The following is a 27109-nucleotide window of genomic DNA, read 5'->3' as shown; positions in this document are numbered from 1 at the left end:
AAGGGGAAGTAAGGAATGGAATAGAGGGAAGGACAACTAAAACTAAGGACCATTTGAGTTGTATGGAAACTTAACATAGTAGAAGCTTCCTGAAATATATACATGCATGTAGTTGATCTAAATTAAATTGCCAAATAAAGAGGAAGACAGAGTCCCAGTTTGATGTCTCTCGTTACCAAATAAAGCTTCCAGTATTGGGAATGGATGACATCTAATAGAGCAATGAGTCATTGGATCACATGGGAATCACCAAATTATCTAGCCTGCTGTGGAGGCTATTGGTTTCTCTCTACAAACTGACAATAAGCCCCTATTGCTGAAGACAATGCCTATAGAACTCATTGAACATGGAGGTACTGTGTTAGTGACTATATCCTTCACCCTACAAACTAGTGTTCATCGTATTGTAAGATACTCTGCTTGGTTCCAGAGGAAAAATGTAAACCCTTATTCAGATCCAAATATTTTAATATACAATGGTAGCCTGCCTGAAAAATATGCTGGTGCAATACTGTCACAAAGGTCATAGGACTTACCAATCGGTATATAATTTGATTTAAGACCCACTCCATGAGATTGGATCCATACTTGATACTGCTTGGGTTTGCAGAAACCAGAGACAACATAGGGGAGGAGTCTAGGAGAAAAAATACTGTTATACTAAGGGAATATAGCAATAGAATGACTCCAAATGACATTCTGTTGTACTCATACATCAGTTCCCTTTTAAGCCAAAATCAGAGAAGCTACCACCTGCAACAGATGGGAGCAAATACAGAATCCCACAACCAATGTGCAGAGAGTAAGAGACTCTGCAATACTCAAGCCTAATTTGGATGTCTCCACCAAATTCTTCCCCCAAAGGTTTAGTGAACTCTTTGACAGAAGAGGCAGAAAGACTACAAGGGGCATTACAGGTCTTACACTTTGTTTGCAACACATTGGATCCCACAGCTGAAAGGAGACTCTACTACTATATCTAAGCCAGAAGGTAGATCCAATTGGAAACCACTTGCAAATGAACTTTCTCTAATGCAGTCTTAGTAGGGAAGCAAACTGCTGTTAAGGGTAGACCTATAGCCAGCAGTTCTTGCACAAAATGTACCCAATGGTATCATTGGAGGCTACTTTTCACAATAACTTTATGCATCATTTGCATATGTTATATGCAAATTTGTGTTTTTATGGGACTCCTATGTTAGAAACTGTGTATATCTCCATATCTATGTATTTCTTGTGCCTTTAGCACATTGCTGTATTTGTTTGTTTTGTCCTATCCAATTTTTTTTATTAAATCTACTTTCAATCTCTAAATACCAGTGCTTCAGTGTTATGCTCTGGGAACACATTTTGAATGTGTTCAAGAACACCATTTTGCTTCACTCTCAAAGCCCTACCACCATTTCTAACTAACTCTGAGGTTTTTCATAATTCTGGTAGATTATCAACTGGGAAGCAGAAGCTAACCTCAGGGAACATGTGGCAATATCCAGAGAAGGTATGGTTGTCTAGGCTATTATAACATTTCTTGTATCATAAGGATGCTCCTCATAACTCTTCAGTGAAAAATATCATCCCATACAAAGAGCATTATATTCCTCAAATTGCTTAGAGTGCTATGGCTTTAGGCCCTAAATATTTTATAAGAAACATTTTTAAAATTTATTACTTGAGGATTTTATATGATCATAATATATGCTTTGATCAAAGGACTTTCCACTCTCCTCTAAAAATCCTTCAAGAAAAACAAAGATTTCAAATTTTTTTCATGACTTATAATTTTTGCATCTAGTGATCCTTTTTCTATAGTCATCTACCACTTCAGGACATTCGCATACATGGACTCTCTCTCTCTCTCTCTCTCTCTCTCTCTCACACACACACACACACACACACACACACACATGAGAGAGAGAGAGAGAGAGAGAGAGAGAGAGAGAGAGAGAGAGAGAGAGAGAGACATGGACACAGGCACACATAGATACAGGTACACATGAGCATACACACACCTCAACATGTTTTCTCAGATTTTCAAATGTTTTTCTCAGAAGTGTTTTTCTCAATAAAATCATCTGCTACTGAGAGAATAAAATTATATATTCAACATAAACTGTTTAGGCAAAGTATCTGTGAAAAAACAAAGCAGAGAGAAGTAGTGCATCAAAAATGAATGATAAATTTAATCTGTATCCAGATTACTTGGTGTTATGATGGTAGAAACTATGATGTTGATTCAGGTAGCATTACGTTCATGATTATCAAGCATGATCCAGGATGATCAAGAGAGTGCTTTTCAGCTGAGTGGATAGAAATGAAACTAGATAATAAGTAGGTGAATGATTTAAGAACATTTATCTATCATCTATCTATTGATCAATCAGTTTATCTGACTATAATCTATATATCTATCTATAATCTACTTATCTATACATATCTACTAATTTATCTGTCACCTATCTCTCTATCTATGTATATGTATGTAATAAAATAAAGAGATGAGGCCATATTTTATAAAGAGAGCCAGGAGAATGTACACATGGGCATGTTTGGAGGGAGGAAAAGGAAGGTATAGATGGTATAGTTATAATTTTTTAAAAGAAATCAAGAACATGTTCTTGTGTCCCAAAATACTACTTATGCTTATATAGAGGGGTTTTTATGATAAAGGTGTCTGGTTTATAAATTAGAAGCTATTCTGCAGTGTTGTTGGATACTGTGTAAAGCCCACTGGGGAGTGTTTGGGTACTGAGACAGAGAAATTCAATTTAGTTTTTGCTTTACTTTCAGATTGAAATTTAGTTCTTGTAAATTTCTTTTCAAAAATATATTATTAGAAATTAGTTTCTTGTGTACAGTAACTTACTTTATCAGTATCTGCCTAAACTCACTGATTGAAGCACTATCAACTTGGTTCACACCACCTCTACTTTCCCCATAATTCTGCTTCCAAATTTCATGACTGTATGGGAGCAATTGAGAATGTTAAAATAAAAATTACACACAAATGTCTATTTGCACATAAACTTAAATTTAAGGGAATTTCCAGAAGTGATTATGTAGCCACTATCAGAAATATTTTATGCAAACTGTCATTGAAGAGCAGGGCATATTCCTAATTATTTCAATAGATATAAACATATTAAATGACTTATATATTATAATTATCTTTTAGAGAAATAAAACATAGTTGTAAATAAAAGTAAATAAGCAAACAGTACTCATAGAAAATTTTATGCAAGTAGAAATTATATTTTGGATCAGGAAGCTATCTACTTAAATGTTCCGGAAAAATATCTCACAGAAACTATTAAGGACATTTTCCCCCTTTCTGTAGGCTTCCTTTTCAGTTGATTGATGGCACGTTTTTCTATACAGAAGCTTTTAGTTTCATGTGGTCTCCTTTTTTATTTTTAATTGTTTATCTCAATACCTTTGCTGTTGGAGTCCTGTCATCTTTCTTTCTTATCCTTTTAAAAAAATAATTAATTTCTTTACACTTAATAATTTATCCTTCCATCTACCCTCCAACTGTTCCACATCCTATACCTCCTCCCACCCCACTCCATGTGGATGGCCCCACTCCCACCCCATCTCACTGCTAAACTACCTAGGTCTCCAGTCTCTTGAGGGTTAGGTGCATCATCTCTGAATGAACACAGGGCCAGCAGTCCTCTACTGTATGTGTGTGGGCATCTCATATCATCTGGTGTATGCTGCATGTTTTATGGTCCAGTGTTTGAGGGATCTCATAGGTCCAGATTAATTGAGACTGCTGGTCCTCCTACAGGGTAGGCCTTATCCTCAGCTTCTTTCAGCTTTCCCTAGTTCAACAACAGGGGTCATCTATTTCTATCCATTGGTTGGGTGCAAATATCTGCTTCTGACTCCTTCAGCTGCTTGTTGGGTCTTCTGGAATGCAGTCATGCTAGGCCCCTTTGTGTGAGCTCTTCATAGACTCAGTCAAGCCTTGGGTCCTCCTCTTGAGCTGGATCCCACTTTGGGCCTGTCTCTGGACATTCTTTTCTTAGGCTTCTCTCCATTTCTATACCTGTAATTCTTTCAGACAGGAACAATTATGGGTCAGAGTTGTGACTGTGGGATGGTCCCCCTCTCCCATTTGATGGCCTTTTTTTCTGCTGGAGGTGGGCTCTGTAAGTTCCCTCCCCCTACTGTCAGGCATTTCATCTAAATTCCATCCCTTTGAGTCCTGAGAGTCTTTTACCTGCCAGGTCTCTGGTGCATTCCAGAGGGTCCTCTCAAGCTATCTCCGAGGTTGCCTGTTTCCCTTCTTTCCCGGAGCTTGCAGGGCTTTAGTATTTTTCCTTCACTTAATACCAGATCAGGTTCCCCACTCCTCCCCCACTCTCCCTACCCTTCCACTTTCCATCTCAGGTCCCTCCCTCCATCCATCCCCACTTGTGATTGCTTTCTTCTTCCTCCCAAGGTGTCCTCATTTGGACACTTAAGTTTGTTGCCTTTTTGAGTTCTGTGGCTAATATCTACTTATTAGTGAGTACATACCATTCATATCCTTTTAGGCCTGAGCTACCTAACTCAGGATATTTTCTAGTTTCATCCATTTTCTTGAAAAACTCAGGATGTCCTCATTCTGAATAGTTGAGTAGTATTCCATTGTATAAATGAACAACACTTTCTGTACCCATTCTGTCTTGGGACATATAGGTTGTTTCCAGGTTCTGGCTATGACATATAAGGCTGCTATGAACATAGTAGATCATGTGCCTCTGTGGCACGGTGGACCATCTTTTGGGTATATTCACAAGATTGGTATAGCTGGCTCTTCAGAAAGATCTGTTTCCAATTTTCTGAGGAAAGGGCTTATCTTTCTTATTCTGAACAGGAACAGGAGTTCAAGCAAAGTTCATACTTCTTCTCTATCACTTTAAGGAGGTCAGGTAAGACTGTAAAGTCTTTACATACATTCTTCTACACATAGCTGTCATCACTATTTGTTGAAGATGGTGTCTTTCTCTCATGGCCTCTGCCCCAAATTGGGTGGCTATGGAAACATGAGATATTATCTATTTTCAGTTCCTTTTTATTGATCAGGCCACCTAAGTTTATGTAAACTGATTTTTCTTGCTATGTCTCTGTAGTATAAGATTAAATCAGTGATGGCAAAGCCTTTTCTGTTTCCATATACATTTTAAGCTTATTTTTCAAAATTCTCTAAAATAATGAACTGAAATTTTTATGGTCATTACACTGAATATATATATTGCTTTGGATGTCTTACCCTAATGTTAATTCCACCAACCCATGAGCAAAAAAAGTATGGTCCTATTACCTTCTGTTAGATTCTACAATTTCTTTCTTCAGTGTCTTAAAGTCTTCACTGGTAAAGTAGACAAAGCTATAAATAAAATAGAGTATAATTTTTGCTGATAATTTTCTATCATAATCAATAAAAGAAATAATCTGATGGCTAATAAGAAACTCTCTGATTACTATATGACATTTCTTTACTGCTCCAAAAATAAGTTTTTTCAAATCAGTTGAGAAAATCAATTGGAATGCAGAATTCGTAAGCATAGGCAAGTGTAATTTACCTGTTACCAAAATGAAATAAATCAAACTGACCCAATCAGAATACTATATTTCTATACCATCAACTCACGATTCAACCAGAAAAAGCAAAATTTGAATTTATTCCTTTCTGTTCTTCTATATACTAACAAGATTAATGTTATGTCTGTTAGCTCTTTAAGACGTTGTATAATTTTTCTATCTTTGATTTATCATACAATTTATTATACAATGCATGTTTTCATAGAGCATACTTGTTTTAACATAAAATATGCATTTATTGCAAGATGTTTAATGACAAGAAATTTTATCCAGGACATATTTTAATGTGAAAATTAATACTTTCTAGCTTGAAAATGCAGTCTACTTACACTAAACAAGATTAAGAGTGCATATTTTATATCCATTGTACTAAAAATTGTTTTATATGCAGGGATTTTTATAAAACATATCTATTAGTATACCAACCAGTAATTTTAATGATTATATATGAGGTTATATTACAAATGACTTTTAATATTTTAATTTCCCTTTGTTTTAAAATTTTCCCTAAAAACTTGCAACCATCTTTAAGGGCTTTAGTACAAAATTGGCCTTACCTAGATTAGAAATAGTATTAATGTAAATTTCATCAGACAGATGATTTAAAATATAGTTTGAAAAATTTTAAACTGAGTGAGTAATTTAAATTCTGTCTTTCACTGTCATTCATACATGTCTCTCCTACTTAGTAAGGGATCAGCTGGAATGTTATTAGTGATGAAATAAAACTAAAATAGATTTTAGAAAAATCCTCCTTTCCTTCATTATATCCAGAGTAAAAATTCTTTGTCATTGGAAGATGTTTTGCATTTGTATATATACCTTTTCTATATCAATTCTGAGATGAATCTAGCTCATTTTCATGCTTTTGTCAATTTTTAAAATTTTTAATCTATATAATCCACTTTTAAATATTTTATATAAGGAATAAACATGAGATAAAGATATTAAGCTATTTTCTATATAAGTCAGAAATCAATTAATATAACATGGGTATTTGCAAACTAAAGTTACTTGTGATATTTGGGTGTCCGCCTAAAACAAGAAATGTGTCGGACCAAGATTATGTTCAGTATTGAGAAAGAATCAGAGGGATCTGTTCTCATGCGAAGCCTCCTGGTGTGCAAATGGGGCAAAGCCTCTGACCTTTTTTGAAAATCCTGAAAAACCATTGCCTTTTTCTTCTGAATCAGATCTGCTTTATTTTCTACCTAACTAATAGGGGACATCTTAGTTACCAGCCACTTACCCATATGCATCAGCCAGCGTTCACTTACTTTACACATACAAACTCTGCTTTGAAGTCTCTGCTGCTTTATTTGACACCAAGGATCAGCTATCAGCAATGAAGAATTGTGAGACTTGTTCTTGGAATAGCAGAGAGGACTTAGAATGTTCTTTTGTTGTCACCCTACCAATGAATGAGTGCTCTTCCAATGTTAGATTACTGAAATAAAGGACTAAAACACTCCCATGAGGCTATAGGAACTTGAAACTGTCATCCTTCTTTAAGTCATTTATGACAGTTAACAACCTGGTATATAGATAGAACGCATACAAGTACACCAGGTCAAACATACTTAATTAACTTAACAGAAGTAAAATACAATTGAATTTGTACCTGATCATTTATTACTATTGGCTTTGTACAGACATTTTATTGGTGTTGTCAGTACATCAACAGTATATATATATATATATATATATATATATATATATATATATATATATATATATATACTGTTTGAATATATATATATATTTGTTTGAATTCATGAATGCTAATTTTTAAAACTTTTTAAAATTATTTAGTGTAAGAGGTTCCCTAGCTTAATTTATTCTACAAAGCTATTTCCTTCTTGTTTTTTCATTTCTGAATAGAAAGAGCCCATTACTGTGGAAAACGGATGCTAATTAATCATCTTTGAACAGGTTTTTATTGTGTAGCTTGATTTTGGTTGAAAGGCACAAGTAGAGTCAAGGTAAGGTGAGGATGAACAATGCGAACAACGGGTATTGTTTACGCCAACACTGAATACATACAAAAACCATCTGAAGGCTTCAGTCTGTTTTCTGCTGGTAACATTTTACAGTTGATTAAAGCTGTCAGAACATTATTCAAATTAAATGCAAAGGCAGGTCATTTAGCAATAGAGAAGTATGTGCAGTCAACCAATGTGCAACACTGCAGCAGAAGGCAAGAGTGCTAATTATCTGAGGCCCTCCTGAAGTGTTGCTTTGTTTTAAAGTATCAATATTAAATTTATACATGTATATTTTTATTTTAAGATCAAAAATGTCATATTAGCCTTAATTTAATTAGTGTCAGAATGTAGTATGAGAGTGTTATGTCCTTCGGTGATTCTTAAATTATGAAAATAAAAATAATTTAACAAATGAGATGGCAAACTTAAACCGATTTCATTGAGGTACTGCATCATGATGGAAATAGACATTACAAATTCTTAGAAGATTCTTAAATTTTATTTTCTTTTAAAAACTATGTTTGTTCGCATGCTAAGAAACTCTAAAAATTTTATCCAACATTCACATATTTAAAAGACTATAATATTAAAATGAATTGTTCTTATAGATTCTTATTCTTGAGCCTGCAGTTCACTATGATTTAGTAGACAGTTTGTATTTGCCTACTTGACATGGGGTACTCTAAGAATACTACAGAACCTCAGATTATCTTATACTGAAAAGAAACAGGGATGAGTAAAGGAGCTAGATTGTCTTTCAGGAGTGTTGTACTTGAGGGGAAGTCTCTGGTCATATATCAATATCTCTACCAACTATAAGATACATTGGTAATAAAATCAATAAAGAAAACACATAATGTTCTTGAGTCAGCCCTGTGCAGCCTAGGCTTGCTGTGCAAGTTGGACATGGTCCAGGTCTACCCTGCACTCCTAGTTGGCTTTTCTGTCAAGATGCCTGAGGACATATACCATGGAGAGGAAGAGGTTGATGCCTTGTCCTTTCAGGCAGAAATTGTTCAGCTCATGTTCCTCATCATTAATACTTTGTATTCAAGCAAGGAAAATTTTCCTTGGTAGTTGATCTCTGATGCTTTTGGGGTCTTGGGTAAGATCTGGTATGAGAGCCTTCCAGACCCTTTCAGGTTGAACAACAGCAAGGAACTGAAAATTCTCATCACCTCCAATCCTCAGAAACACACGATGACTTTGGTTGACACAGGCATTGACATGACCAAGACTGACCTCATAAATAAGTCCAAACCATTGCTAAGCAAGGCACAAATATGTTTATAGAGACTCTCTAAGCTGTTTCTGGCATCTTCATGATCTGGCACTTTTGTATTGAATTCTGTTCAGCCTATCTAGTGACAGAGAAAGCACAAAGCACAATAATGATGAGTAGTATGCCTGGTAGTATTCTGGTGGTAGTCTTCTTCACAGTTCATGCAGACCATGGGGAGCCCACTGCCCCAGGTACCAAAGTGATCCTTCACCTCAAAGGAGACCAGATAGAATGCTTAGAGGAGAGAAGGACCAAAAAAGTGGCGAAGAAGTACTCACAGTTCATAGATCACCCTATCTCCTCTATTTAGAGAAGGAACAAGAAATGGAGATCAGTGATAAAATGGCAGAGAAAGATGAGAAAGAGGAAGAAGATAATGATAAGGAAAAGCCTAAGATTGAAGATGTGGGATCAGAAGGGGAGCATTACAGTGGCAAAGATAAGAAAAAGAAAACAAAAAAAAATAATGAGACATACATTGATCAGGAAAAGTTGAATAAGGCATAAGACTAAGTCTTTTTGGACCAGAAATACTAATGACATCACTGAAGAGGAATATGGTAAAATTTATAAGATCCTCAGTAATGATTGGGAAAACCACTTGGTAGCCACACACTTCTCTGTAGAAGATCAGGTGGAATTTGGGCCATTGCTCTTCATTCCTGGGCAAGGTGCCTTTGACCTTTTGAAAACAACCAGAAGAACAACATCAAACTATTTGTCAGTTGTGTGTTCATCGTGGACAGTTGTAATAAGCTGATAACTGAGTACCTCATCTTTATGATATGGTTTACTGTGAGGACCTGCCCCTGAACATTTCTTGAGAAATGCTGCAACAGAGAAAGATCCTGAAAGTTATCTGTAAAAACACTGTACAGAAGCTCTGTGAGCGCTTATTTGAGTTGGCTGAAGACAAAGAGAACTACAAGAGATGTTATAAGGTATTCTCCAAGAACTTAAACCTTGGAACCCACAAAAATTCCAGCAATCGTTCCTGCCTCTCTGAGATCTTTCACTAACATTCCTCTCAGCTTCGAGGTGAGATGATATCGCTGTCAAAATATGTGTCTCACACGAAGGAGACACAGAAGTTCATCTAGTGTATCACTGGTGAGAGCAAAGAGCAGGTGGACAATTCTGCCTTTGTGGACTATGTTGAGAAGTGGAGCTCTGAGTTACTGTATATGACTGAGCCTAGTGACAAGCACTGTATGCAGCAGCTCAACGAATTTGATGGAAAGAACATGTTCTCAGTGACTAAGGAGGGCCAGGAGCTACCAGAGGATGATGAAGAGAAGAAACTGGAGTGGAGCAAGGCAAAGTTTAAAAATCTTTGCAAACTCATGAAGGATAAGAATGTTGGAAAAGTCATTGTCTTCAATAGGGTTGTGTCCTCACCCTGCTACATGGTGACAAGCACTTATGGCTGGACATTCTCTTGGCCCTCTGACCCTCTCCCTTTTCTTCCCCCATATCTGATTCTGAACTCCTCAATTCCTTTCCTTGTCCCCTCTCTCATCCTGTTCTTTCTCTCTGTCTCTATCTATGTCTACATTTTGTCTACCCTTCTGTGTGAGATTCAAGCATCCTTGCTTGGGCATTTTTTTTTTTTAGCTTTTTTGAGTCTGTTGAGTTTATTGTGGGTATCTTGTATTTATGGCTAATATCCACTTAAAAGTGAGTATATACTTGCATGTTCTTTTGGGTCTAGATACCTCACTCAGGATGATATTTTCTAGTCCCATTCACTTGCCTGTAAAATTGATGATGTTCTTGTTTTTCAATAGCTGAGTAGTATTCTATTACTTAGCTGTATAATATTTTGTTTATCTAGTCTTCAGAACATCTGAGTTGTTGCCAGGTTCTGGCTATTTTAAAGAAAGCTACTATGCACATAGTGGAGCAGGTGTCCTTGTGATATGGTGAAACAAAATTTGGGTTGGGTATGCTGAACAGTATAGCTGGATTTTCAGGTAGAACTATTTCTGTATCTGCCTCTTTTCAATGCTAGATGAAGCTTCTCAGGAAATATTTGTGTTAGATTCCTGTCTACAAGCATGGCAGAGTATCAACAACATCAGGAGTTAACTCTCTAATATGGGATGGGTCACAAGTGGAGAAGTCATTGGTTGGCTAATCCTCTCCTGTCCCAGACCTCCAGCTAGTCATTAGAAATGAGCCCCCAGTTTGCTGTATATTGCATTTACTATGTTTATATATGGGCCTTGAATTCATGTTCTTTCCAAGACTTTTAGCATGAGAGAATGCTGAATTTTGTCAAGTACTTTTTCAGCATCTAATAAAATGATCATATGGTTTTGTTCTTCGAGTTTGTTTATGTAGTTCTCTACGAGAGAACTACAGATGATAAACAACTTCAGCAAAGTGGCTGGTTACAAAATCAACTCAAACAAATCAGTAGCCACTATATACACAAAGGATAAGCAGACTGAGAAAGAAATTAGGGAAATGATACCCTTCACAATAGCCACAAACAGCATAAAGTATCTTGCGGTAACTCTAATCAAACAAGTGAAAGAAGACCTATATGAAAAGAACTTCAGATCTCTGAAGAAGGAAATCAAAGAAGACCTCAGAAAATGGAAAAATCTTCCATGATCATGGATTGGAAGGATTAATATAGTTAAAATGGCCATCTTGCCAAAAGCAATCTACAGGTTCAATGCAATCCCCATCAAAATCCCAACTCAGTTCTTGATAAAGTTAGAAAGAACAATTCTCAAATTCATCTGGAATAACAAAAAAACCCAGGATAGCTAAAACTACTCTTAACATTAAAAGAACTTCTGGGGGAATCAATATCCCAGACCTCAAGCATTACTACAGAGCAATAGTGAGGAAAAACTGCATGGTATTGGTACAATGTCAGGCAAGCAGATCAATGGAATAGGATTGAAGACCCAGAAAATGAATCCACACACTCATGGTCACTTGATTTTCGACAAAGGAGCTGAAAACATCAAGTGGAAAAAAGATAGCCTTTTCAACAAATGGTGCTGGTTCAACTGGAGGTCAGCATGCAGAAGAATGTGAATTGATCCATTCTTATCTCCTTGTACTAAGCACCCCTCCAAGTGGATCAAGGAACTCCACATACAACCTGATACACTGAAACTAATAGAAAAGAAACAGGGGAAGACCCTTGAGGACATGGGCACAGGGGAAAAGTTCCTGAACAGAACAACAATAGCTTATGCTCTAAGATCAAGATTTGACAAATGGGACCTCATAAAACTACAAAGTTTCTGTAAGGCAAAGGCCACTGTCAAAAGGACAAAACGTCAACCAACAGATTGGGAAAGGATCTTCAGCAACCCTAAATCCGTCAGAGGACTAATAACTAATATATACAAAGAACTCAAGAAGGTAGAACCCAGAGAGCCAAATAACCCTATTAAAAAGTGGGGTAGAGAGCTAAACAGAATTTTCACATGAAGAACTTCGAATGGCTGAGAAGCACCTTAAGAATGTTCAACATCGTTAATCATTAGGGAAATGCAGATCAAAACAACCCTGAGATTTCACCTCACACCAGTCAGAATGGCTAAGGTCAAAAACTCAGGAGACAGCAGGTGTTGGTGAGGATGTGGGGAAAGAGGAACACTTCTCCACTGCTGGTGGGATTTCAAGATGGTGCAACCGCTTTGGAAATCAGTCTGGCGGTTCCTCAGAAATCTGGGCATGACACTTCTGCAGGACCCTGCTATACCACACCTGGGCTTATACCCAGAGGATTCCCCTGCATGCAATAAGGACACATGTTCCACTATGTTCATAGAAGCCTCATTTGTAGTAGCCAGAAGCTGGAAAGAACCCAGGTGTCCCTCAGAGGAGGAATGGATACAAAAAATGTGGTATATTTACACAATGGAGTACTATTCAGCCATTAGAAACAATGAATTCATGATATTCTTAGACAAATGGATGAATCTGGAGAACATCATACTAAGTGAGGTAACCCAGTCTTAAAAGATCAATCATGGTATGTACTCACTGATAAGTGGATATTAGCCTAGTAATGTGGAGTACCCAAGACATAACCCACATATTAATTGATGTCCAAGAGGAATGGAGGAGTCATCCCTGGTTCTGGGAAGACTCAGTGCAGCAGTATAGGGGAATACCAGAACAAGGAATTGGGAAGGGTTGGATAGGGGAATAGGGGGAAGAAAGAGTGCTTATGGGACTTTCAGGGACTGGAGATCCAGAAAAGGGGAAATCATTTGAAATGTAAATAAAAATATATTGAATAAAAAATATCTTTTAAAGATTTTCATGAGTAGGGTAAACTGGAAATCCTGGAAGATAGAAAAAATTAAAAATTCTGGAAAATCAAAAGAAAAAAGGAAAGAAATGAGCCCCCAACCCCATGTTCTGATTGTCATTCTTACTTTCATCCATCTCCTGCACTCCCATGCAATTTCCCCATACCTGATTGACATCTCTGTTCCCCTCCCCGTCTCCCTTCCTACCCACTTGCTTCTTTCTATCCTCCTACTATGACTATTTAATTTCTTCTTTTGGTAATTTTTTTATTCGATATATTCTTTATTTACATTTCAAATGATTTCTCCTTTTATGGGTCCCCACTCCCCGAGAGTCCCATAAGCCCTCTTCCCTCCCCCTGTTCCCCAATCTACCCCTTCCCACTTCCCTGTTCTGGTATTCCCCTATACTGTTGCACTGAGTCTTTCCAGAACCAGGGGCTACTCCTAAGTTCTTCTTGGAAATCATTTAATATGTGGATTAGGTCTTGGGTATATTCAAAGTTCCTAGGCTAATATCCACTTATCAGTGAGTGCATGCCATGATTGATCTCTTGAGACTGGGTTACCCCACTTGCTATGATGCTCTCCAGTTCCATCCATTTGTCTAAGAATTTCATGAATTCATTGTTTCTAAAGGCTAAATAGTACTTCATTGTGTAAATATACCACATTTATTTTTATCCATTCCTCTGTTGAGGGACACCTGGGTTCTTTCCAGCTTCTGGCTACTACAAATGAGGCTGCTATGAACATAGTGGAACATGTGTCCTTATTGCATGCAGGGGAATCCTCTGGGTATATGCCCAGGTGTGGTATAGCAGGGTCCTCCGGAAGTGTCATGACCAGATTTCTGAGAACTGTCAGACTGATTTCCAAAGCAGTTGCACCATCTTGCAATCCAATGAGCAGTGGAAGAGTGTTCCTCTTTCCCCACATCCTCACCAACACCTGCTGTCTCCTGAATTTTTGACCTTAGCCATTCTGACTAGTGTGAGGTGAAATCTCAGGGTTGTTTTGATTTGCATTTCCCTAATGATTAATGATGTTGAATATTTCTTAAGGTGCTTCTCAGCCATCTTAAGTTCTTCATGTGAAAACTCTTTGTTTAGCTCCATACCCCACTTTTTAATAGGGTTATTTGGTTCTCTGGGTTCTACCTTCTTGTGTTCTTTGTACATATTACATATTAGTCCTCTGTCAGATTTAGGGTTACTGAAGATCTTTTCCCAATCTGATGATTGACATTTTGTCCTTTTAACAGTGTCCTTTGCCTTACAGAAACTTTGTAGTTTTATGAGGTCCCATTTGTCAATTTTTTTTTTTTTTTTAGAAAATCTTGAGGACAGATTGACATTTTAGGTTGCACTGTTTGTGGCTGGGTGATATTGTTGATGACCATTTTTTCTGCAAGAACTTGCACAACATCTTCCTGAAACCTGAATACTAGTCAGTACATGTGAAGCTTCCGCTTGAGCACCAGATCAATTTCTTGATGTCCAATGACATGGATAAATAGCGCTTTTGTCAATAGGGTATTGCTGTTAGGTTATGAAGAGTAAGCAGTGGCCTTGGCAATAGTCAGCTGCTCTGCCAGCTTCCTTTGAACAACAAATTAACAAGATTTAATGCATTTCTACCATTGGTGATTTTACTTGGTAGTATAAAATGTGAAGTTAGGATATTGTGTTCTTCATCACATAATGATCCCATTTAACCCCTTTCTTTTTTTTTTTTTTATTATTCGATATAATTTATTTACATTTCAAATGATTTCCCCTTTTCTAGCCCCCCCACTCCCCGAAAGTCCCGCAAGCCCCCTTCTCTTCCCCTGTCCTCCCACCCACCCCTTCCCACTTCCCCGTTCTGGTTTTGCTGAATACTGTTTCACTGAGTCTTTCCAGAACCAGGGGCCACTCCTCCTTTCTTCTTGTACCTCATTTGATGTGTGGATTATGTTTTGGGTATTCCAGTTTTCTAGGTTAATATCCACTTATTAGTGAGTGCATACCATGATTCACCTTTTGAGTCTGGGTTACCTCACTTAGTATGATATTCTCTAGCTCCATCCATTTGCCTAAGAATTTCATGAATTCATTGTTTCTAATGGCTGAATAGTACTCCATTGTGTAGATATACCACATTTTTTGCATCCACTCTTCTGTTGAGGGATACCTGGGTTCTTTCCAGCATCTGGCAATTACAAATAGGGCTGCTATGAACATAGTAGAACATGTATCCTTATTACATGGTGGGGAGTCTTCTGGGTATATGCCCAGGAGTGGTATAGCAGGATCTTCTGGAAGTAAGGTGCCCAGTTTTTGGAGGAACCGCCAGACTGATTTCCAGAGTGGTTGTACCAATTTGCAACCCCACCAGCAGTGGAGGAGTGTTCCTCTTTCTCCACACCCTCTCCAACACCTGCTGTCTCCTGAATTTTTAATCTTAGCCATTCTGACTGGTGTAAGATGAAATCTTAGGGTTGTTTTGATTTGCATTTCCCTAATGACTAATGAAGTTGAGCATTTTTTAAGATGCTTCTCCGCCATCCGAAGTTCTTCAGGTGAGAATTCTTTGTTTAACTCTGTACCCCATTTTTTAATAGGGTTGTTTGGTTTTCTGGAGTCTAACTTCTTGAGTTCTTTATATATATTGGATATTAGCCCTCTATCTGATGTAGGATTGGTGCAGATCTTTTCCCAATTTGTTGGTTGCCGATTTGTCCTCTTGATGGTGTCCTTTGCCTTACAGAAACTTTGTAATTTTATGAGGTCCCATTTGTCAATTCTTGCTCTTAGAGCATACGCTATTGGTGTTCTGTTCAGAAACTTTCTCCCTGTACCGATGTCCTCAAGGGTCTTCCCCAGTTTTTTTCTATTAGCTTCAGAGTGTCTGGCTTTATGTGGAGGTCCTTGATCCATTTGGATTTGAGCTTAGTACAAGGAGACAAGGATGGATCAATTCGCATTCTTCTGCATGCTGACCTCCAGTTGAACCAGCACCATTTGTTGAAAAGGCTATCTTTTTTCCATTGGATGTTTTCAGCCTCTTTGTCGAGGATCAAGTGGCCATAGGTGTGTGGGTTCATTTCTGGATCTTCAATCCTGTTCCATTGATCCTCCTGTCTGTCACTGTACCAATACCATGCAGTTTTTAACACTATTGCTCTGTAGTATTGCTTGAGGTCAGGGATACTGATTCCCCCAGATTTCCTTTTGTTGCTGAGAATAGTTTTAGCTATCCTGGGTTTTTTGTTGTTCCAGATGAATTTGATAATTGCTCTTTCTAGCTCTGTGAAGAATTGAGTTGGGATTTTGATGGGTATTGCATTGAATCTGTATAGTGCTTTAGGCAAAATGGCCATTTTAACTATATTGATTCTGCCGATCCATGAGCATGGGAGGTTTTCCCATTTTTTGAGGTCTTCTTCCATTTCCTTCTTCAGAGTCTTGAAGTTCTTGTCATACAGATCTTTCACATGTTTGGTAAGAGTCACCCCAAGATACTTTATACTGTTTGTGGCTATTGTGAAGGGGGTCATTTCCCTAATTTCTTTCTCAGCCTGCTTATCCTTTGAGTATAGGAAGGCCACTGATTTGCTTGAGTTGACTTTATAACCTGCCACTTTGCTGAAGTTGTTTATCAGCTGTAGGAGCTCTCTAGTGGAGTTCTTTGGGTCACTTAGGTAGACGATCATGTCGTCTGCAAATAATGATAGTTTGACTTCTTCCTTTCCAATTTGTATCCCTTTGACCTCCTTATGTTGTCGAATTGCCCGAGCTAGTACCTCAAGTACAATATTGAAAAGATAAGGAGAAAGGGGGCAGCCTTGTCTGGTCCCTGATTTCAGTGGGATTGCTTCAAGTTTCTCTCCATTTAGTTTGATGCTGGCTACCGGTTTGCTGTATATTGCTTTTACTATGTTTAGGTATGGGCCTTGAATTCCTGTTCTCTCCAAGACTTTAAGCATGAAGGGATGCTGAATTTTGTCAAATGCTTTTTCAGCATCCAATGAAATGACCATGTGGTTTTGTTCTTTGAGTTTGTTTATGTAGTGGATTGTATTGATGGATTTCCGTATATTGAACCAACCCTGCATTCCTGGGATAAAGCCTACTTGATCATGGTGGATGATCGTTTTGATGTGTTCTTGGATTCGGTTGGCAAGAATTTTATTGAGTATTTTTGCATCGATGTTCATAAGGGAAATTGGTCTGAAGTTCTCTTTCTTTGTTGGATCTTTGTGTGGCTTTGGTATCAGCGTAATTGTGGCTTCGTAGAAGGAATTGGGTAGTGTTCCTTCTGTTTCTATTTTGTGGAATAGTTTGAAGAGTATTGGTGTTAACTCTTCTTTGAAGGTCTGGTAGAATTCTGCACTGAAGCCATCTGGTCCTGTGCTTTTTTTGGTTGGAAGACTTTCTATGACTCCTTCTATTTCTTTAGGCATTATGGGACTGTTTAGATGGTCTAGTTGGTCCTGATTTAATTTTGGTATTTGGTATCTGTCAAGGAAATTGTCCATTTCCTCCAGATTCTCCAGTTGTGTTGAGTATAGGCTCTTGTAGTAGGATCTGATGATTTTTTTGGATTTCCTCAGTTTCCGTTGTTATATCTCCCTTTTCATTTCTAAGTTTGTTAATTTGGATACTTTCTCTGTGCCCTTTGGTCATTCTGGCTAAGGGTTTATCTATCTTGTTGATTTTCTCAAAGAACCAGCTCCTGGTATTGTTGATTTTTTGTATGGTTCTCTTTGTTTCTACTTGATTGATTTCGGCCCTGAGTTTGATGATTTCCTGCCTTCTACTCCTCCTGGGCTAAATAGCTTCTTTTTGTTCCAGGGCTTTCAGGTGTGTCATTAAGCTGGTAATGTATGCTCTCTCCATTTTCTTTTTGGAGGCACTCAGGGCTATGAGTTTTCCTCTTAGCACTGCTTTCATTGTGTCCCATAGATTTGGGTATGTTGTGTTTTCATTTTCATTGTGTTCTAAAAAGTCTTTAATTTCTTTCTTTATTTCTTCCTTGACCAAGGTATCATTGAGTAGAGTATTGTTCAGTTTCCACGTGTATGTGGGCTTTCTGTTGTTTCTGTTGCTATTGAAGACCACTTTTACTCCATAGTGATCAGATAGGAGGCATGGGATTAGTTCGATCTTCTTATATTTGTTGAGGTCTGTCTTGTGACCAATTATATGGTCGATTTTGGAGAAGGTACCATGAGGTGCTGAGAAAAAGGTATATTCTTTTGTTTTAGGATAGAATGATCTATATATATCTGTTAAATCTAATTGGTCCAAAGCTTCAATTAGTTTCATTGTGTCCCTGTTTAGTTTCTGTTTTCCTGATCGGTCCATTGAGGAAAGTGCAGTGTTGAAGTCACCCACAATTATTGTGTTAGGTGCAATGTGTGCTTTTAGTTTTAATAAAGTTTCTTTTACAAAAGAGGGTGCCCTTACATTTGGGGCATAGATGTTCAGGATTGTCAGTTCTTCTTTTTGTATTTTTCCTTTGACCAGCAAGAAGTGACCCTCAGGGTCTCTTTTGATGACTTTGGGTTGAAAGTCAATTTTATCTGATATTAAAATGGCTACTCCAGCTTGTTTCCTGAGACCATTTGCTTGTAAAATTGTCTTCCAGCCTTTTACTCTAAGGTAGTGTTTGTCTTTGACCCTGAGGTGTGTTTCCTGTAAGCAGCAAAATGTAGGGTCCTGTTTACGTATCCATTCAGTTAGTCTGTGTCTTTTTATTGGGGCATTAAGTCCATTGATGTTAAGAGATATTAAGGAATAGTGATTGTTACTTCCTATCATTTTTGACGTTATTTTTTAAATTTGAATGCTTAACTTCTTTTGGGTTTGATGAAAGGTTACTATCTTGCTTTTTCCAGGGTGAAGTTTCCCTCCTTGTATTGGTGTTGTCCTCCTATTATCCTTTTTAGGGCCGGGTTTGTGGATAGATATTGGGTAAACTTGGTTTTGGCATGAAATATCTTAGTTTCTCCATCTATGGTGATTGAGAGTTTTGCTGGATATAGTAGTTTTGGTTGGCATTTGTGTTCTCTTAGAGTCTGCATGAGATCTGCCCAGGACCTTCTAGCCTTCATAGTCTCAGGTGAAAAGTCTGCTGTGATTCTGATAGGTCTTCCTTTATATGTTACTTGGCCTTTTTCTCTTACTGCCTTTAGTATTCTTTCTTTGTTTAGAACATTTGGTGTTTTGATTATTATGTGACGGGAAGTATTTCTGTTCTGGTCCAGTCTGTTTGGAGTTCTGTAGGCTTCTTGTATATTCATGGGCATCTCTCTCTTTAGGTTAGGGAAGTTTTCTTCCATAATTTTATTGAAGATATTTGCTGGCCCTTTAAGTTGTAAATCTTCACTCTCCTCTATGCCTATAATCCTTAGGTTTGGTCTTCTCATTGTGTCCTGGATTTCCTGGATATTTTGGGTTACAAGCTTTTTGCATTTTGCATTTTCTTTAACTGTTGAGTCCATGGTTTCTATGGAATCTTCAGCATCTGAGATTCTTTCTTCTATCTCTTGTATTCTGTTGTTGATATTTGTATCTCTGTCCCCTGATTTCTTCCCAAGGCTTTCTATCTCCAAAGTTGTCTCCCTTTGAGTTTTCTTAGTTGTTTCTACTTCTGATTTTAGATCCTGGATGGTTTTGCTTAGCTCCTTCACTTGCATGTTTGTGTTTTCCTGTAATTCTTTAAGAGATTTTTGTGTTCTCTCTTTCATGAGCTCAGCCTGTTGACCAAAGTTCTCCTGTATTTCTTTAAGAGATTTTTGTGTTTCGTCTTTCATGACCTCAGCCTGTTGAGCAAAGTTCTCCTGTATTTCTTTAAGTGTTTTTTGCATTTCCTCCTTGTTGGCTTTTGTATTCTCCTGGATTTCTTTCAATGATTTTTGTGTTTCCCTTGCAAGGGCTTCTACCTTTTGATCCATTGTCTCCTGAATTTCTTTATGTATGACCTTCATGTGTTCCTGTACCAGCATCATGACCAGTGATTTTAAATCCAAATCTTGTTTTACTGGTGTGATGGGGTATCCAGGACATGTTGGTAGAGGAGAATTGGGTTCAGATGTTGCCATATTGCCTTGATTTCTGTTAGTGACGTTCCTGCGTTTGCCTTTTGCCATCTAGATCTCACTGGTGTTAGTTTATCTTGTCAGTGCTGGACTCACCAGTGCAAGCTGCCCCTTCCCAGTTGGCCTCTGGTGCACAGCTTACCTCCTGCACTGCTTGTAGACAGTGTGCTGCTGCCCAGGCTGTTCAGATCCCAAAGCAGGCACCTGAAGGCTCCCGCTGGGGCCTGCTGGATTCACTCGCACACTGACTTCTCCCAGCTGGCCGCCCGGAAGCCCAGCTAGCCACTTGCAGGACTTGGAGATGTAATGCTGCCGCCCAGACTGATCTGGATCCGGAAGCGGAGAGAGTAGAGCTAAGGGCTTCTGCCTGAGGCCTTGCCCCAGATTGTGTCTGTGGAGCAGATGGAGCCCGTGTGCACTCCCAGGGAGTGCCGACGGTGTATGCTACTGTGACCTCCCCTGAGTTCCGCTCACTCCGCTGGGCAGCCGATCTGCCAACCGGGCTATCGCACACAAGGTTAGCCTGGCCGCCCAGTCCCTGAGTCCAGGCAAAAGCCTGGGAGGCCAAGGTCCGAGCAAAGTTCCCCTACGGCTTTGACTGTTAATTGGGTTTGCCAGGTGACTAGGATGGCGGGCGTGTGCGCCCGCGCTCCCTGAAAGCGCTGGGAGAGTCTGCTTTGCTAACAATCACCTGGGCGGGTTGACTCACAGATGGCCCACCAAGCCGCCCAGTTCTTGGGGTCAGTCCTGTGCCTTTTGGGGCCTGGACCCCCGCTTTGTTAGCCTTAGGCTATGCCTGTTACAGGTCTGCCCGCCTGAGCTCTCTGTCGTCCTGCAGGCAAAATGGCCATTTGTCAATTCTTGATCTTAGAGCATAAGCTATTGTGTTCTGATCAGGAACTTTTCGCCCGTGCCCATGTCCTCAAGGGTCTTCCCCAGTTTTTTTTCCTATTAGTTTCAGTGTGCCAGGTTTTTTGTGGAGGTCCTAGATCCACTTAGATTTGAGCTTAGTACAAGGAGATAAGAATGGATCAATTCACATTCTTCTGCATGCTGACTTCCAATTGAACCAGCACCATTTGTAGAAAAGGCTATCTTTTTTCCACTAAATGCTTTCAGCTCCTTTTTCGAAGATTAAGTGACCATAGGTGTATGGGTTCATTTCTGGGTCTTCAATCCTATTCCATTGATCTGCTTGCCTGACATTGTACCAATACCATGCAGTTTTTATCACTATTGCTCTGTAATAACGTTTGAGGTCTGGGATACTGATTCCTCCAGAAGTTCTTTTACTGTTGAGAATTGTTTTAGCTCTCCTGGTTTTTTTTTATTCCAGATGAATTTGAGAATTGCTGTTTCTAACTCTATCAAGAACTGAGTTGGAATTTTGATGGGGATTGCATTGAATGTGTAGATTGCTTTTGGCAAGATGGCATTTTAACGATATTAATCCTGCCAATCCATGAGCAAGGAAGATTTTTCTATTTTCTGAGGTCTTCTTCGATTTCCTTCTTCAGAGATATGAAGTTCCTGTCATATAGGTCTTTCACTTGTTTGGTTAGAATCACCCCAAGATACTTTATGCTGCTTGTGGCTATTGTGAAGGGTGTCATTTCCCTAATTTCTTTTTCAGTCTGCTTATCCTTTGAGTATATAAAGGCTACTGATTTGCTTGGGTTTTTGTAACGAGCCACTTTGCCGACGTTGTTTATCAGCTGTAGTTCTCTGGTAGGGTTTTTTTGGGTCACTTATGTATACTATCATATCATCTGCAAATAGTGATAGTTTGAATTTGTCCTTTCCAATTTGTATCCCTTTGACCTCCTTATGTTGTCTAATTGCTCTAGCTAGGACTCCAAGAACTATATTGAAAAGATATGAAGAGAGGGGGCAGCCTTGTGTAGTCCCTGATTTTAGTAGGATTGCTTCAAGTTTCTCTCCATTTATTTTGATGTTGGCTACCAGTTTGCTGTATATTTCTTTTACTATGTTTAGATATGGACCTTGAATTCCTGTCTTTTCCAAGACTTTTAGCATGAAAGGGTGCTGAATTTTGTCAAATGCCTTTTCAGCATCTAATGAAATGATCATGTGTTTTTTTTCCTTTGAGTTTGTTTATGTAGTGGATAGCATTGATGGATTTCCATATATTGAACCATCCTTGCATCCCAGGGATGAAGCCTACTTGATCATGGTGGATGATCATTTTGATGTGTTCTTGGATTTGGTTGGCAAGAATTTTATTGAGTATTTTTGCATCAGTATTCATAAGGGAAATTGGCCTGAAATTCTCTTTCTTTGTTGGATCTTAGTGTGGTTTTGGTATCAGCATAATTGTTGCTTCATAGAAGGAGTTGGGTAGTGTTCCTTCTGTTTCTTTCTTTTTTTCTTTTTTTATTCGATAAATTTTTATTTACATTTCAAATGATTTCCCCTTTTCTAGACCCCCCACTCCCTAAGAGTCCCATCAGCCCCCTTCCCTCCTCTTGTTTTCCCACCCAACCCTTGCCACTTCCCTGTTCTGGTTTTTCCTTATACTGCTTCACTGAGTCTTTCCAGAACAAAGGGCCACTCCTCCGTTCTTCTTGTACCTCATTTGATGTGTGGATTATGTTTTTGGTATTCCAGTTTTCTGGGTTAATATCCACTTATTAGTGAGTGCATACCATGATTCATCTTTTGAGTATGGGTTACCTCACTTAGTATGATGTTCTCTAGCTCCATCCATTTGCCTAAGAATTTCATGAATTCATTGTTTCTAATGGCTGAATAGTACTCCATTGTGTATATATACCACATTTTTTGCATCCACTCTTCTGTTGAGGGATACCTGGGTTCTTTCCAGCTTCTGGCAATTATAAATAGGGCTGCTATGAACATAGTGGAACATATATCCTTATTACATGCTGGGGATGTATCCTCTGGGTATATGCCCAGGAGTGGTATAGCAGGATCTTCTGGAAGTGAGGTGCCCAGTTTTCGGAAGAACCGCCAGACTGATTTCCAGAGTGGTTGTATCAATTTGCAACCCCACCAGCAGTGGAGGAGTGTTCCTCTTTCTCCACATCCTCGCCAACATCTGCTGTCTCCTGAATTTTTAATCTTAGCCATTCTGACTGGTGTAAGGTGAAATCTCAGGGTTGTTTTGATTTGCATTTCCCTAATGACTAATGAAGTTGAACAATTTTTAAGATGCTTCTCCACCATCCGAAATTCTTCAGGTGAAAATTCTTTGTTTAACTCTGTACTCCATTTTTTAATAGGGTTATTTGGTTTTCTGGAGTCTAAGTTCTTGAGTTCTTTATATATATTGGATATTAGCCCTCTATCTGATGTAGGATTGGTGAAGATCTTTTCCCAATTTGTTGTTTGCCAATTTGCCCTTTTGATGGTGTCCTTTGCCTTACAGAATCTTTGTAATTTTATGAGGTCCCATTTGTCAATTCTTGATCTTAGAGCATAAGCTATTGGTATTCTGTTCAGGAACTTTCCCCCTGTACCGATGTCCTCAAGGGTCTTCCCCAGTTTCTTTTCTATTAGCTTCCGAGTGTCTGGCTTTATGTGGAAGTCCTTGATCCATTTGGAGTTGAGCTTAGTATAAGGAGACAAGGATGGATCAATTCCCATTCTTCTACATGCTGACCTCCAGTTGAACCAGCACCATTTGTTGAAAAGGCTATCTTTTTTCCATTGGATATTTTCCGCCCTTTTGTCGAGGAATAGTTTGAAGAGTATTGGTGTTAAGTCTTCTTTGAAGGTCTGATAGAATTCTGCCCTAAAACCATCTGGTCCTGTGCTTTTTGTGGTCAGAGGGCTTTCTACGACCCCTTCTATTTCTTTAGGGGTTATGGGTCTGTTTAGATGATCTATTTGATCCTGATTTAATTTTGCTATTTGGTATCTGTCTAAGAAAATGTCCATTTCCTCCAGATTCTCCAGTTGTGTTGAGTACAGTTTTTGTGGTTTTGAATTTCCTCAGTTTCTATTGTTATTTTCATTTCTAATTTTGTTAATTTAGATACTGTCTCTGTGCCCTTTGGTTAGTCTGGCTAAGGGTTTATCTATCTTGTTGATTTTTTCAAAGAACCAGCTCCTGGTTTTGTTGATTCTTTGTATGGTTCTCTTAGTTTCTACTTGATTTATTTCAGCCATGAGTTTGATGATTTCCTGTCCTCTTCTCCTCTTGGGTGAATTAGCTTCTTTTTGTTCCAGGGCTTTCAGTTGTTATGCTAAGTGTCTAGTGTATGCTCTTTCCAATTTCTTTTTCGAGGCACTCAAAGCTATGAGTTTTCCTCTTAGCGTTCATTGTGTTCCATAGATTTGGGTATTGTTGTGCCTTCATTTTCGTTAAATTCTAAAAAAATCTTTGATTTCTTTACTTATTTCTTCCTTGACCAAGGTATCATTGAGTACACTATTGTTCAGTTTCCATGTGTATGTGGGCTTTCTGTTGTTTTTATTGTTATTAAAGACAACTTTTACTCTATAGTGATCTGATAGGAGGCATGGGATTATTTCAATCTTCTTATATTTGTTGAGTTCTGTCTTGTGACCAACTATATGATCTATTTTGGAGAAGGTACCATGAGGTACTGAGAAAAAGGTATATTCTTTTGCTTTGGGATGAAAAGTTCTATGTATATCTCTTAAATTCAATTGGTCCAAAGCTTCAATTAGTTTCACAGTCTCCCTGTTTAGTTTCTGTTTTCCTGATTGGTCCATTGAGGGTGGAGTGTTGATGTCACCCACGATTATTGTGTTAGGTTCAATGTGTGCTTTGAGCTTTAGTAAATTTTCTTTTATGAATGATGGTGCCCTTGCATTTGGAGCATAGATGTTCAGTATTGAGAGTTCTTCTTGTTGGATTTTTCCTTTGACCAGAAAGAAGTATAATTCCCTGTCTCTATTGATGACATTAGGTTGAAAGTCAATTTTATCTGATATTAGAATGGCAACTCCGGCTTGTTTCCTGAGAACATTTGCTTGTAGAACTGTCTTCCAGCCTTTTACTCTAAGGTAGTTTTTGTCTTTGACACTGAGGTGTGTTTCCTGTATGCAGCAAAATGGAGGGTCCTGTTTACGTATCCAGTCTGTTAGTCTATGTCTTTTCATTGGGGAATTCAGTCCATTGATGTTAAGAGATATTAAGGAGTAGTGGTTATTGCTTCCTATCATTTTTGATGTTAATTTTATACTTGTATGGTTATCTTCTTTTGGGTTTGATGAAAGATGTTTAATATCCTGCTTTTTCCAGGGTTTAGTTTCCCTTGTTGTAATGGTGTTTCTCCCCTATTATCCTTTGTAGGGCTGAGTTTGTGGAAAGATATTGTGTAAATTTGGTTTTGTCATGGAATATCTTGGTTTCTCCATCTATATTGATTGAGAGTTTCACTGGTTATAGTAGTCTTGGCTGGCATTTGTGTTCTCTTAGAGTCTGCATGAGCTCCACCCAGGATCTTCTAGCTTTCATGGTCTCTGGTGAGAAGTCTGGTGTAATTCTGATGGGTCTTCCTTTATATGTTACTTGCCCTTTTTCTCTTACTGCCCTAAGTGTTCTTTCTTTGTTAGGTACATTTGGGGTTTTGATTATTATGTGACTGGAGGTAGTTCTGCTCAGGTCCAGTCTGTTTGGAGTTCTGTAGGCTTCTTGTATATTCATGGACATCTCTGTCTTTCAGTTAGGGAAGTTTTCTTCCATAATTTTGTTGAAGATATTTGCTGGCCTTTTAAGTTGTAAATCTTCACTCTCATCTATGCCTATAATCCTTAGGTTTGGTCTTCTCATTGTGTCCTGGATTTTCTGGATATTTTGGCTTACAAGCTTTTTGTATTTTGCATTTTCTTTGTTGAGTCCATGGTTTCTATGGTATCTTCGGCATCTGAGATTCTTTCTTCTATCTCTTGTATTCTGTTGTTGATATTTGCATCTGAGGCCCCTGATTTCTTCCCAAGGTTTTCTATCTCCAAAGTTGTCTCCCTTTGTGATTTCTTAGTTGTTTCTACTTCTGTTTTTAGATCCTAGATGTTTTTGCTCACTTCCTTCACTTGTTTGTTTGGGTTTTTCTGTAATTCTTTGAGAGATTTTTGTGTTTCCTCTTTCATGACTTCTGCCTGTTGATCAAAGTTCTCCTGTATTTCTTTAAGTGATTCTTGCATTTCCTCCTTATTGGCTACTAACTTATGATTATATTCTCCTGAATTTCTTTAAGTGATTTTTGTGTTTCCCTTGTAAGGGAAACTTTTGATAATTTTTCTTCTGAATTTCTTTAAGAGATTTATTTATGTCCTTCATGTGTTTCTCTAACAGCATCCTGACCAGTGATTTTAAATACAGCCCTTGGTTTTTTTGGTGTGTTGGTTTATCTAGGACTTGCTGTTGTTGGAGAATTGGGTTCAGATGCTGCCATAATGCTTTGGTTTCTGTTAGTAATGTTCCTATGTTTGCCTTTAGCCATCTGGTTCTCACTGGTGTTAGATGGTATTATTGTCACTGGCTGTTGCTTCAACCTCCTGTGGACCTTTAAGCCTATTTCCATGACACTGGATGACTGGGTTTCCTCTGGCACAGATTGCTGATATGCTGTCTTCCTCTTTTGTGCCTTTCGAACCCTACTGAGTCTTGCCTCAAGCAATGTTATACTTGGGTTGTCTCAGTGAACCAGGTGTTCCCAGACTGCTCTTTCATGGAGTGAAGATGGCGTTGGAGAGTCACTCCCTCTGTTGATCCTCACATAGGACACAGGCCCCACGACTGGTCACAGGCTGGCAGAGGAACCACCTATGTGCTCAGGTCCTGGACACAGGCAGACCCCTGGTGGTTTGCACTCCCAGAGATCTTAAGCTTGGGATAATACATTATCTAGTGATGCTTTTCTGCCCC

General features: G+C 38.5%; 1 pseudogene; it reads left to right on the top strand.

Moving 5' to 3' along the window:
• The first annotated feature begins 8525 nt into the window (after window positions 1-8525).
• On the top strand, window positions 8526-10651 carry LOC127677254 (heat shock protein HSP 90-beta-like; annotated as a pseudogene).
• Window positions 10652-27109: the final 16458 nt, after the last annotated feature.

This window comes from Apodemus sylvaticus, chromosome 2 (genome assembly GCF_947179515.1).
Source record: "Apodemus sylvaticus chromosome 2, mApoSyl1.1, whole genome shotgun sequence".
Taxonomy (NCBI): domain Eukaryota; kingdom Metazoa; phylum Chordata; class Mammalia; order Rodentia; family Muridae; genus Apodemus; species Apodemus sylvaticus.
The sequence above is the reverse complement of the archived record's forward strand: the minus strand, read 5'-3'. Positions and strand labels throughout refer to the sequence as shown.